This window comes from Cebus imitator, unplaced genomic scaffold (genome assembly GCF_001604975.1).
Source record: "Cebus imitator isolate Cc_AM_T3 unplaced genomic scaffold, Cebus_imitator-1.0 Scaffold42, whole genome shotgun sequence".
In the NCBI taxonomy this organism is placed as follows: Eukaryota; Metazoa; Chordata; class Mammalia; order Primates; family Cebidae; genus Cebus; species Cebus imitator.
Genome location: NW_016107357.1, coordinates 9,348,967 through 9,361,692, shown reverse-complemented (window position 1 = coordinate 9,361,692; position 12,726 = coordinate 9,348,967). Strand labels below are relative to the sequence as shown.

Below are 12,726 nucleotides of genomic sequence, written 5' to 3'. Positions count from 1 at the left end.
AAAAATTAGCCAGGCGTGGTGGTGGGTGCCTATGATCCCAGCTACTTGGGAGGCTGAGGCTGGAGAATCGCTTGAACCCAGGAGGTGGAGGTTGCAGTGAGTTGAGATCATGCCATTGCACTCCAACCTGGGTGACAAGAGCAAATCTCTGTCTCAAAAAACAAACAAACAAATAAAAAAATGCTTTCAACAGATGCTGCCTGGAGAGATGCTTCAGCCTGAGAGGTTGAAGCAAAGACAAGCCTCTGCGCCAGTCCCCCAGCTAACTGCCAGGTAGGTCAAAATGCACAATCACAATTACTTAAGAACAAAGTCCATATTGCTTATCCTGGCACCAGCAAGCTACATGAAGAATGCTTAGTCCTCTCCCTAAATCCTACATGGACAACTGCCCATAAACCGCTGCACTCAGAAATCCCCTCAGACTGTTCTAGGTGAAGTTCTGGGTAATCAGATGGGCCCTGTAACTAAGTTCCGGGTAATCGGATGGAAGGTGAAGAGGAATGTCCTTGTCATTCTGCTTCCTTTCGAGAATATGGAGATGATGGCCAGAGCTCAGGTAGCCATCCTGGGCCATGAAGACCACGAGGATGGTGAGGCCACAAAATGGAAGGAGCTGGGTCCTCAATTGTGGAGCCACTAGCTTGGCGCTGCTTAACTCCTTGCTTGGTTTCATGGAGGAAAAACCACTTTTATCTTGTTTCAGCCATTGTAATTTTGTGATTCACTCACATACAAAACCAAAGCTTAACCAAAGCCTGCTTGACACACACGACCTTTCCAGCCACATTCCTCCTACACTGTATGCCCGGCTATGCTCAGTGCCATGCAGCTCTCTGTGCTTCCGTGTCTTGGCACAGCGTTTACTGCAAGTTATCAGAAGGGTCTTCTTCACTTGGCTCCCTCACTACCCATGAGTGTCTTTTCTCTGTTATTTTTGGAGAAACTTGGGAAGAGGAAAGCATTATTGTTTTCTTACACGTGGGAAAATGGGAAAGAAAGTGGAGGTTTACAAAGACAAAATTGTTTCCCAATGGTGCCTGGTTAATGAGTAACAGAGCCAGGTGTGAAGTCAAGTCCATCTGGCCCAATGCTGTGGCTGGCCCCCTCTGCTCCACTTGGAAGGTCCCATGGCGGTGCGTGGGCTGTGGCCGAGGGATCTTTGATAAATTCATTCCCTTTGTGGTTCTCTTTTGAGGTCATCAGCTGCTTTTCACATGCTGGTTTGTGAGGGATGAGTAAGCGTCTTCCTGGGCCTGGCATTAGTTCAGAAAGGGATGGCCTCTGCTTTGGGTTTTGGTGTTCAGAGTGTGGCGTTTTCTTTTAACACACTCTAGGGACCCAACACTGCTTAGCAGACAGTGGGAGGGAACAGAACCTGTGTGAATGTTAGAACAAGATGGAACCAGGTTTGGAATTTGTTTCTTGCACTTATTGGTTGCATGACCCAGAACAATTTCTTAGCCTTGCTGAACCTCATTTCCCCACCTGTGAAAGGATAGAATGAGATCTCTCAGAGGTTTATAGAGAGAATTAAAGAGACACCAATTAAAATGACAGGAGTATGTATGGCAGGCACTCAACAAATGTTAATCGTCTTCTTTCTTCTACTTCTCTTTTGAGATAGGAGCTTTGTTTGGTTTTGTTTGACATTGCAATGATAGACTATATTATTATTCACAAATTTGGAAGCCTTGCTTAACATGAAAAAAACACAGAAGAGTAGATGAAGCCAAGTGTGGTGAATCATGCCTGTAAGTCCCAGCTGCTTGGGAGTCTGAGGTGGGAGGATCACTTGAGCTTAGGAGTTTGAGTCCAGCCTGGGCAACATAGTGAGACCTCTGTCTCTAACAAAAAGAAGAGTTGACAAGTGCTAGCAAAATCTGACATAAGATTGCTATGGAGGGAGTCTGGAGTAGTTTTTTTGAGCCATGCAGAACTATATTCCATGTCACAATAGTCTCACCAGTAGGGTTCCAGGGCAGGGTCAGTTTGACATGCATGAAACCCAGCCATAGGATAGGAACTAGAGACGCATCCCCAGGGTTTGCCAGTCATGTGTGACACTGGGGACAGAAGAGATGCTTGAAGGACACCTTAAAGCAGCTCTTTCTTTGCTAGAGCTTTTGCCAGTATATCTGGGAGTTAGCCCCACTCATCTGAAAGATTCTGGTCAACTCACCTAATGACACTTACCACCGCATTTTTCCAGCATTTTTTCTGTATGTTGGGATAATTTCATCTTTCTATGGAGGATGTTTGAGTGATTTTGAGACACTCTTAGGATGGGTCTGCTTTTACCATTTCAAAAATTTAAGCCAGCAGTCCTCAACCTTTTTGGCTTCATAACCTCTTTAAAACTAAGTCAGGGCCGGGCGCGGTGGCTCAAGCCTGTAATCCCAGCACTTTGGGAGGCTGAGGCGGGTGGATCACGAGGTCAAGAGATCGAGACCATCCTGGTCAACACGGTGAAACCCCGTCTCTACTAAAAATACAAAACATTAGCTGGGCATGGTGGTGCGTGCCTGTAATCCCAGCTACTCAGGAGGCTAAGGCAGGAGAATTGCCTGAACCCAGGAGGCGGAGGTTGTGGTGAGCCGAGATCGTGCCATTGCACTCCAGCCTGGGTAACAAGAGCGAAACTCTGTCTCAAAAAAAAAAGTCAGGACTCCAAAAGCTTTTCTTTATATGGGTTATGTCTATCAATACTTAACCATATGCTATGGTTTGGATGTGATTTGTCCCTGTGAAAACTCACCTTGAATTGCCATTGTAGTTGTGTTGGGAGGTGGGGCGCATCAGAGGTGATTAGGTAGTTAAGATGGACTTTTTGTGAGACTGGGCTGGTTTTCGCAGGACTGGACTAGTTACCACGATAGTGGGTTTGTTTGTTTGCTTGCTTTTTGAGACGGAGTCTTACTCTGTCACCCAGGCTGGAGTGCAGTGGTGTGATCTTGGCTCACTGCCACCTCCACCTCCCAGGTTCAAGCAGTTCTCCTGCCTCAGCCTCCTAAGTAGCTAGGACTACAGGCACATGCAAACATGCCCAGCTAATTTTTGTATTTTTTAGTAGAGATGGGGTTTCACCATATTGGCCAGGCTGGTCTCGAACTCCTGACCTCCTGATCTACCTGCCTTGGCCTCCCAAAGTGCTGGGATTACACTGTGTGAGCCACCACACCTGACCAATAGCGAGTTGTTACAACCCAAGTCTACTTCTTTTCTTGGTCCCTTTTTTGCCCATGCCTGTTTTTCTTCCGCTTCTCCACTATGTTATGATGCAGCAGAAAGCCCTCACCAGAGGCCAGGCAGATGCGGGCGCCATGCTTCATGGACTTCCCGGCTCCAGAATCATAAGCCAAAGAAACCTCTTTTCTTTATAAATTTCCCAGCCTCTGGTATTCTGTTATAGCAACATTGAATGGACCAAGACACCATATTAAAAAGCAAAACTGAGAAGTTTTTTTAAAATTCACTCACTTAGAATAATGACAGACCCGTTATGTATTAACATATATGACATTCTAATGAAAAATATATTTTGCAAACAAAGTTAGAGGGAAGAATGGCACTGTTTCACATTCATGGTGAGCAGTTATGGCCCTCAATGCTGTCCACATTGTAATACTCCGAGCCTATAAACATGTTACTTTACATGGCAAGAGGGACATTACAGATATGATTAGGGTCAATGATTTTGACATGGGAGATTAGCTTTCACTATCCAGGTGGGCTTAATCTAATTATCAGCTCCTGAAAAATGGAAAACCTTTTCTAACTGGTCATAGAGAGACATGACTACTAAAGAAGGCTCAGAGGGAGATGCACTATTGCTAGCCTTGAAAACTGAGGATGGAGTCAAGAGCTGAGGAATGAACAGGACCTCCAGAAGCCAGAGAAGGCAAGGAAACAGACTGTCCATTAGAGCCTCCAAAAAGGAAGCTCTCTGATATGTTGATGTTAGTTCAGTGAGAACCCGTGTCACACTGCTGACCTATAGAGCTATATGGGAATACATTTGTGTTGTTAAGCCCTATGGTTTGTGGTAATTTTTAATGGCAGCAGTAGAAAAACTAATAAAAGGCCAGGCGCGGTGGCTCACGCCTATAAACCCAGCACTTTGGGAGGCTGAGACGGGTGGATTGCTTATGGTCAGGAGTTCAAGACCAGCCTGGCTAACATGGTGAAACCCCATCTCTACTAAAAATACAAAAATTAGTTGGGCATGGTGGTACACGCCTGCAATCCCAGCTACTCAGGAGGCTGAGGCAGGAGAATCACTTGAACCCAAGAGTCGGAGATTACAGTGAGCTGAGATCACGCCACTGCACTCCAGCCTGGGTGACAGAGTGAGACTCTATCTCAAAAAAAAAAAAAAGGAAAAACTAATACAATAATTTTGCACATCTCTTCAGTGTCTGGCTAAACCAAAGACCGTTGAATTCTCACACCTGCTTCTGAATTCAATCTGTTGTCATATGATGCTTTGGTTGACGTATGTGAAGAAAATTAGACCTTATGTAGATTTGTAGTTGAAAACCATAGGAGTAGCCGGGCGTGGTGGCTCAAGCCTGTAATCCCAGCACTTTGGGAGGCCGAGGCGGGTGGATCACGAGGTCAAGAGATCGAGACCATCCTGGTCAACACGGTGAAACCCCGTCTCTACTAAAAAATACAAAAAATTAGCTGGGCATGGTGGCACGTCCCTGTAATCCCAGCTACTCAGGAGGCTGAGGCAGGAGAATTGCCTGAACCCAGGAGGCGGAGGCTGCGGTGAGCCGAAATCGCGCCATCGCACTCCAGCCTGGGTAACAAGAGCGAAACTCCGTCCCCAAAAAAAAAAAAAAAAAAGAAAACCATAGGAGTATTTTAATGGCTTTTCAGATCATTGTGGATTATTCTTCGATATGATACCAAATTTAACAATTGTAATTTTTTAAAGTTTAGTTGCAATGTAGAACATGAAACCATATAAAGAAACTTTTCATATCTGTTACATTAATACCCATTGGCCTGTCTTGCAATCTGAACAGCTCTTTTACTCATGCATTATTTTTAACATGAGATACTGGTCATTTGGAAAACATTGATTCACTAAGTTATGCAGATCTTCCAACTGTTGACACATTCCATTATACAAGCTAAAAAAATTACATGCATTAATGTCAGTCTTATCCAAAGATACAGAGAAGCTATTAAACTTAAAATGGCAGATACAAGTTTTCCAAAATTGTCATTTTCATTTGAAAGCTCAAATTTTATCATTGGCAACAAATAGCATCAGTTGTTTCACTTGAAGTGACAGTCTCACTTTGTTCATTTTTCAGAAAATGTCTGCCAAATACACAAGTCTGAATCGCTTTTGGTTGTTCATCATATTTTCAAGTAAAGATGGTGCTCTATGCAAAAAGCAGTTAGTACAGCTTACAGCTCATAAAATGACGTAAGTACTTTTCTTGGAGACAACCAAGACGCTTCAAATTGTAGCAGAAATGCTTTTTGCCTGCTTCCCATGTCATCACACACAATATTAAAAACAGTACATGAGCAAGGGCAGAGATTAGATGGAATTCATACTTTTTACTGCTTTATTAAGTACATTCTTCATTGAGACTGCCATTTTTAAAAATCACCAATTTTTTTTTTTTTTCCTTTTCTTTTTTCCTAAGACAGAGTCTCACTCTGTCACCCAGGCTGGAGTGCAGTGGCGTAATCTCAGCTCACTGCAACCTCTGCCTCCTGGGTTCAAGTAATTCTCCTGCCTTGGCCTCCCGAGTAGCCGGGGTTACAAGTGCCCACCACTATGCCTGGCTAATTTTTTGTATTTTTAATAGAGATGGGGTTTCACCATGTTGGCCAGGCTGGTCTTGAACTCCTGACCTTGTGATTCACCCGCCTCGGACTCCCACGGTGCTGGGATTACAGGTGTGAGCCACTGTGTCCAGCCAAAAAAATCACCAATTTCATAGCAGTTAAGAATGCAATGTCTACTACTCCTGTTTAATGTCACAGAGTATGTTCATGCTGTTAGCAGTTTTACCCAACACTGATTTGGTTCCATCAGTGCACATATCAACATGGTGAAAATGAGTGATAATAGCGTCTTAATAATATTATGAAACTATTTTGCCCACACAGGGCCTGGGGTTCTGCAGACCACACTTTGAGAACTGCTTATTTATGCCATTTTATCTAATGGCATCTCCACCTTCATTCTATATTTCTATGACTTGTAGTGCATGGGCTTAGCATTTTGGTGTTTGTTTCTGTAAACCATTACAAAGATGTGCACACCCACTTTGTTGTCATATTCTAATGACTTATGAAATTCACAGGATGTGCTTTGTAGACAATTTGGCAAGCATTTTTCTTTTAAAAATTGCTTGGCTTTCTCTGTATTTTCTTGGGTTCTGTGTACTGCTATACACATGTTGATTTATGAAGGGAAGTAGTAGCTATCAGATGGTTATTCCCACTTAGCCAGAAATTACTTTGTTGACAGTGGAGGGAAAGAAATAAGGCATACATCTGGACAATATTTTTAGCTTCATTACATTCTGTTTGCTTCCATATCTAAATTGTAAGATAATATTGTATTATGATAATTAGCATTCATAATTTTTTCTGACTTTACAAATTTTGTTTCTATGGTAAAGCAATACACATTCATTAAAGAAAACTTAGATATTCTAGGCCAGGTGCAGTGGCTCATGCCTGTAATCCCAGCACTTTGGGAGGCTGAGGTGAGCAGATCACTCAAGGTCAGGAGTTTGATACCAGCCTGGCCAACATGGTGAAACCTCGTCTCTACTAAATAGACAAAACTAGCCAGGTGTGGTAGCGTGCAACCGTAGTCCCAGCTACTCGGGAGGCTGGGGCAGGAGAACCAACCAGTTGAGCCTGGGAGGCAGAGGTTGCAGTAAGCAGGGATCGCACCACTGCACTCTAGCCTGGGCGACAGAGTGAGACTCTGTCTCAAAAAAAAAAAAAAAAAAAGAAAGAAAACTTAGATATTCTAAGCAGTATAAAGAAGAAGACAATAATAGTTTCATCTTCCAAAGATGACCAATGATAACATTTTGGTACATTTCCTTCCAATCTTTCTTTATCAAAAATACAGTATGTAGAGCATTTTGGAGCCTGCCTTTCCCCCTTGACATTGCATTCTATGCATGTATTATTGTGTAGCCTTCATAAATATGATTTGAAATAGTGGAAAAGTGTTCCAAAGAATTGATATACCACACTGTAACCATGTACTCACTGTTGTGCTTATTAAAGATTATTTCCCATTAACAAAAATCAGGCCATAGATTTCTTTTTCTGTATTTAGACTTCTTTAGTGTAAATCTGCCAAAGTAAAATTATTGGGGTCTAGAAAAAACACTGTTTTTCTACTCAAAACACTTCTGACACCAAATGTCTGGGGGTTTTCCTCACACTTAATCATTTCTTCAACTCTCTGTATACCAGCTGGGTGTCCTGGCATCCAGTTCAGTTCTGACACTACCTACCTGGAGTTAGTGCAGACCTGACAGGCCCCCAGACTGCCCCTACTTCAGAGCAAAGCACAAGTCCCAGGCCTCTGATACTTCTAACCAACTTGATTACAAATTGGGGGTTCCCACAGCCGCCTCCTCAGGTTTAAGTTTGCTGTAACAGCTCACAGAAGTCAGAGGAAGCACTACTGATGTCTCCTGGTTTAGTAGAAAGTATGTGCAGCTCAATGAGCAGGTACCTAGGGTGAGGTCTGGAAGGGTCCTCAGCACAGGAGCTCCTATCCCAATGGAGTTGGGGTACACCGCCCTCCTGGTACGTGGATGTGTTCAGCATCCTGGAAGCTCTTGGAACTCTGTGGATTAGGGATTTTGATGTAGGCTTTGGTCCACAGGCCTGATCGATTGTGCATTCAGTCTCCAGCCTCGCTCTCCTCCCTGGAGGATGGGGATAAGTCTGAAAGTTCCAAGCTCCTAAGCATGTCTTGGTCTTCCTGGTGCCAGATGCCCACCCAGGAGCCGACCAAGAGGCACTTCATTAGAACAAAAGATCCTTCTATCATCCAGAAAATTCCAAGGGTTTTAGATCTGTGTCAGGAATTGGGGGCAGAGATCAATATATTTTTTCTTATGTCGTGGGGCTTTTGAAGTATATTCGCAAACTGCTTTTCAAAAGACTTGAATGAAGGTTTACTCCCCTACAGGAGGGTATGAGGGTGTCTCTATCCTGGCCATTATTACATGTTTCAATTCTTTATAAAACTGCTTATTTGAAAGATTCATAAAAGCCTCAGTGTTGTTTTAATTTACATTGATTACTAGGAAGTATGAATTTTTTCTGTTTGGTTACCAGTTTCATGTTCTCCTTTGTGAAAGGCTTGTCGTGGCCCTGGCCTGTGTATATTTTGGTTTCTTGATGCTTTTCTTAATAATTTATGTGAACTTTTCTTGATAAAAGATGTTGGCCCCATTTCAATATTTACTATAAATGTTTTCTGGGCCAACACAAAGGATCAGATTAAACCAGATTTACACAAAGCAGAGGTTGTTCCATTATTAAATTTTATGAATACAAATAACCAAGAGGCCCAGGCAGCGTAGCAGGAGGGCCTCTTCCTGCATCAGACACAGATCCTCTGGCTCAGAGCAGTGTACAAGGTCCCTAATGAGGTTTGCAGGTCACCTCACGGAGTGAGGAGCATTTAGGTTGTGAAACAACTCCATTTGACGGCTCAAACGGTTGTATAACTCGTGATCTTCTTCAGTCATAAATCCATAGATTCTAGGTTTGTCTGTCATCAGCAATTCTAAACTGAGACATTGTGCTGAAAGAATTCCACTGATAAGCCCTCTCCTAGCAGATACCCAGTGAGCAGCATATTTACTGCGGGCTTAGACAGACCTCCCGCTTCTTTCTCTCCCACTGTCCCCCACGGTAAACAGGGGAGAAGTATGTCATGGGCCCGCTGCTTTCATTCTGTCTTCTCCACTTTCCAAGGCAGCTGTTTGCATTTTAATTTTTTTAAACTCTATATGTTTTTAAAACTTTCATTATAATTAAGGGGATTTCTGGTTCCTGTAATGACAAAGTGGCTTATATCAGTCTGATCCTCTCACAGACAACAATGATAAACTTGAGACAAAGTATGTTTAAAACATATTATTTTAAGACATTGATAAGCAACCAAAAAGCAGGCAGCAATCAGTATTTGAGGAAGGCAATTGTACTTTGTGAAATCATTTTTATGGCTTTCTCCTGACCAGTCTGTGACAGCTTGGGGGTTAGCTAAAAGTTAAGTACAAAGCCAAAGTTACATTGGCTTTAGGTGCCAGAGGATGGAGTTTGAGGCTGGCAGAGTAGCTGGAAATTAAAGGAGGCAATCAATCCTGGAAAGGAGGAAAAGGAAGAAGCACGGCAGAGCGAGCCCTTCAAATTTGCATATAAACTCCCCCAGATCCATGCCTGATCCCTGAACTGTGCCAGAGATAAAGAAGGACATTGTGTAGTGACAAAAGAGAATTCACTGGGAAGACACAACTATTCTAAGTGTTATGTACTTAATAAGAGAGTTTTCAAGCACAAGAAACAAAAACTGAACACTAAGGAGGGGAAGTTTAAAAACCGACAGCAGTGGTTAGAGAGCTTCACAGTCCTGTCTCAAGAACTGATAAAACAAGACTAAACATATACATACATACACACAACACAGTAAATGAGGGTAGAGATTTGAACAATACCCTATTAGTCTCCTGTAGCTGCTATAACAAATTACCCCAAGTATGATGGCTTCACCCAACAGAAATCTACCCTGGAGGCTGCTGGGATGAAATCAAGGTGTCAGCAGGAGAGTGCTCCCTTCAGAAGCTCTAGGGGAGAATCCCTGTCTTTGCTTCTTTTAGCTTCTAGAGCTACATTCTTTGGCTTGGAGTCCCTTCCTCCGCCTTCAACACCAGCAATGTAGCATCTTGCTTTAGTCTTCACATTGCTGCCTTCTCTGTAGTCAAATCTCCCCCTGCCTTCCTCTTATAAAGACACTTGTGATAATATTTAAGGCCCACCTGGATAACCCATGATAATCTCATTTCAAGATCATTCACTTAATCACACACACAAAGATCCTTTTGCCATATAAAGTGATATTTGCAAGTTCCAGTGATTAGGACCTGAATATCTTTGGGGGTCATTATTCAACCTACCACATTCCACTCAGCCCTCAAACATTCACATCTGCAAACCCAGAAAATCTGAGACTGGTCTCAATTAATTCAAAAAGCTTGTTTTGCTAAGGTTGAGGATGTGCCCGTGACACAGCCTCAGGACGTCCTGACGACATGTGCCTGAGGTGGTAGGGGCACAGCTTGGTTTTATACATTTTAGGGAAACATGAGACATCAATCAATATATGTAAGAAGTACATTGGTTTGGTCTGGAAAGGTGGGGCAACTTGAATCAAAAGCAGGAAGACTCAAAGTGGGGAGGGGGCTTCCAGGTCACAGTTAAGAGAAACACAAATGGTTGCATTCTTTTGAATTTCTGGTAAGTCTTTCCAAAGGAGGTAATCAGAATATGCATCTATCTCTGTGAGCAGAGGGATGACCTTGAATGGAATGGGAGGCAGATTTGCCCTGAGTGGTTCCCAGCCTGAAGGGACCCAAGATACTTCCCTTTGGCACATCCATCCCACAGGCAAAAAGCATTCACCCTATCCCAAAATCCCCCAAAGTCTCAACCCATTATAGCATCATCTCAAGCCCAAAATCTTATCTGTATAATCTGCTCAAGAGTTCTAAATCCCATTGCCCACATAATCTAAATCAGATGTGGAGGAGACTTGGGGATGGTCCATCCTGGGGCAAAATCTCTGCATCTGTGATATTGTAAAACTAGAAAACAAATGGTTTGCTTCCAGTACAGGCAAAGGATAATAGTTACAGATATTCTCATTCTAAAAGGGAGAAAATGGAAGGAAGAAAGGCATCACTAGTCCCAAGCAATTTTGAATTCCAATTGAGCAAACTCCATTATGTCTCAAGACCCGGAAACAATTCTCTGTGGCTTGAGACTCCACCCTCTAGACCCAAGGCACCACCTCAAAGTCATCGTTCTTTTTCTCGAAGGGTAGCGTATGTTTGCAGCTGAGTAGTTTTATCAGCCTATTTCCTGCCTGTAGAATTTGGGACTCTGACAGCCTTCTTTCATTTGATTCTCTGTCCATCCCTTTCAGTCCAAGCTGGCAGTGTTGCTGTTACACTCTCAAAAACCTTGATGGTCTCCTGTGTATGTCACAGAGATTTAATCCGTTAAACAAAAGGCTCCTCCATAAATTATTCCATCTCTCTTCATGGCTTTTGCTAAAACAGTTGAGGGACTCCATGAATCACATATCTAATCTCTTCAGCACTAGAAAAGGTTATCTAGCCACACTTTTGACCTTCTCTCTAGAGCCTGCTTTCTTGACAGTGGATCTCCAGAAGTTTAACATCTTTTGCAATCTCGAGAGTCTGAGAATTTCCCAGATCATCAAGCCTTGGTTCCTCTTTGTTTACCATTTCTTCCCTCATTTTATCTCTTACCTGTCAAAGGTTATTATAGGGTAGAAGAAGAACCCAGCCTATACCTTCAACCCTGTGCTTGAAAATCTTAGCTAAATACCCAAGTTCATTCCTTACAAGTTCTATTTTCCTAAAACTGTAGGACATAATTCAGCTAAGCTTCCTGCCACTGCATAGCAAGGACCCTCTTTCTTCCGAATTCCAATAACATGTTCCTCATTTCCTCTGAACCTTCACCAGCAGCACCTTTAACGTTCACATGTTTACTAATAGTCTATTTATGACAATATAGATCCTCTCTAAGGTGATACAAGCTTTCTCTACTGTGCTTCTCACTTCCTCCTGGCCCTCACAATCTTTCAAACCAATATTTCCAATAACAGTCTGTTTAAGGCAACCTAGGCTTTTTCTATCATGCTTCTCAAAATTCTCCCAGCTCTATTACCCAATTTCAAAACTACTTCCATTTTTTTTTAGAGATGGGGGTCTTGCTTATCCAGGCTGGTCTCAAACTCCCAAGCTCAAGTGAGCCTCCCACCTCAGCCTCCTAAGTACTTGGGATTACAGGTATACTTTTCGAGATATTTTTACAGCAGCACCCCACTTCCAGATTTTTAGGTATTTGTTACAGCAGCACCACATTTCCAGAAGCCAAATATATTAGTTTCCTATGACTGTAACAAATGACCATAAACTGAGTGGCTCAAAACAACACACATATATTCCTTCACAGCTCTGGAGGTCAGAAGTCTGAAATCAGTTTCACTGGGCCAAACCAGGGCTGTGCTCAGGTCGGAGGCTCTAGGGAAAAAAATCTACTTCCTTGCCATTTTCATTTTCTAGACGGGTTTCTTTCTTCTTTTCTTTTCTTTCTTTTTTTTTTTTTTGAGTTGGAGTTTCACTCTTGTTGCCCAAGCTGGAGTGCAATGGCACGATCTTATATCACTGCAATCTACCTCCGCCTCCTGGGTTCAGGCGATTCTCCTGCCTCAGCCTCCTGAGTAGCTGGGATTACAGGCATGCGCCACCATGCCTGGCTAGTTTTTGCATTTTTAGTAGAGATGGAGTTTCACCATGTTAGTCAGCCTGGTCTTGAACTCCTGACCTTGGGTGATCCACCTGCCCTGGCCTCTCAAAGCCCTGGGATTTTACAAATGTGAGCCACTGCACCTGGCTT

At 42.9% G+C, this 12,726-nt stretch overlaps 1 long non-coding RNA gene across 1 annotated transcript in view; it reads left to right on the top strand.

Moving 5' to 3' along the window:
* The window catches only part of LOC108302750, an 18,658-nt gene that overhangs the window by 1,835 nt on the left and 4,097 nt on the right, over positions 1-12,726 (top strand). Inside the window, exon 2 of the long non-coding RNA XR_001824495.2 lies at positions 194-273. This is a non-coding gene — a long non-coding RNA (uncharacterized LOC108302750). The remainder of the gene's footprint in view (positions 1-193; positions 274-12,726) is intronic.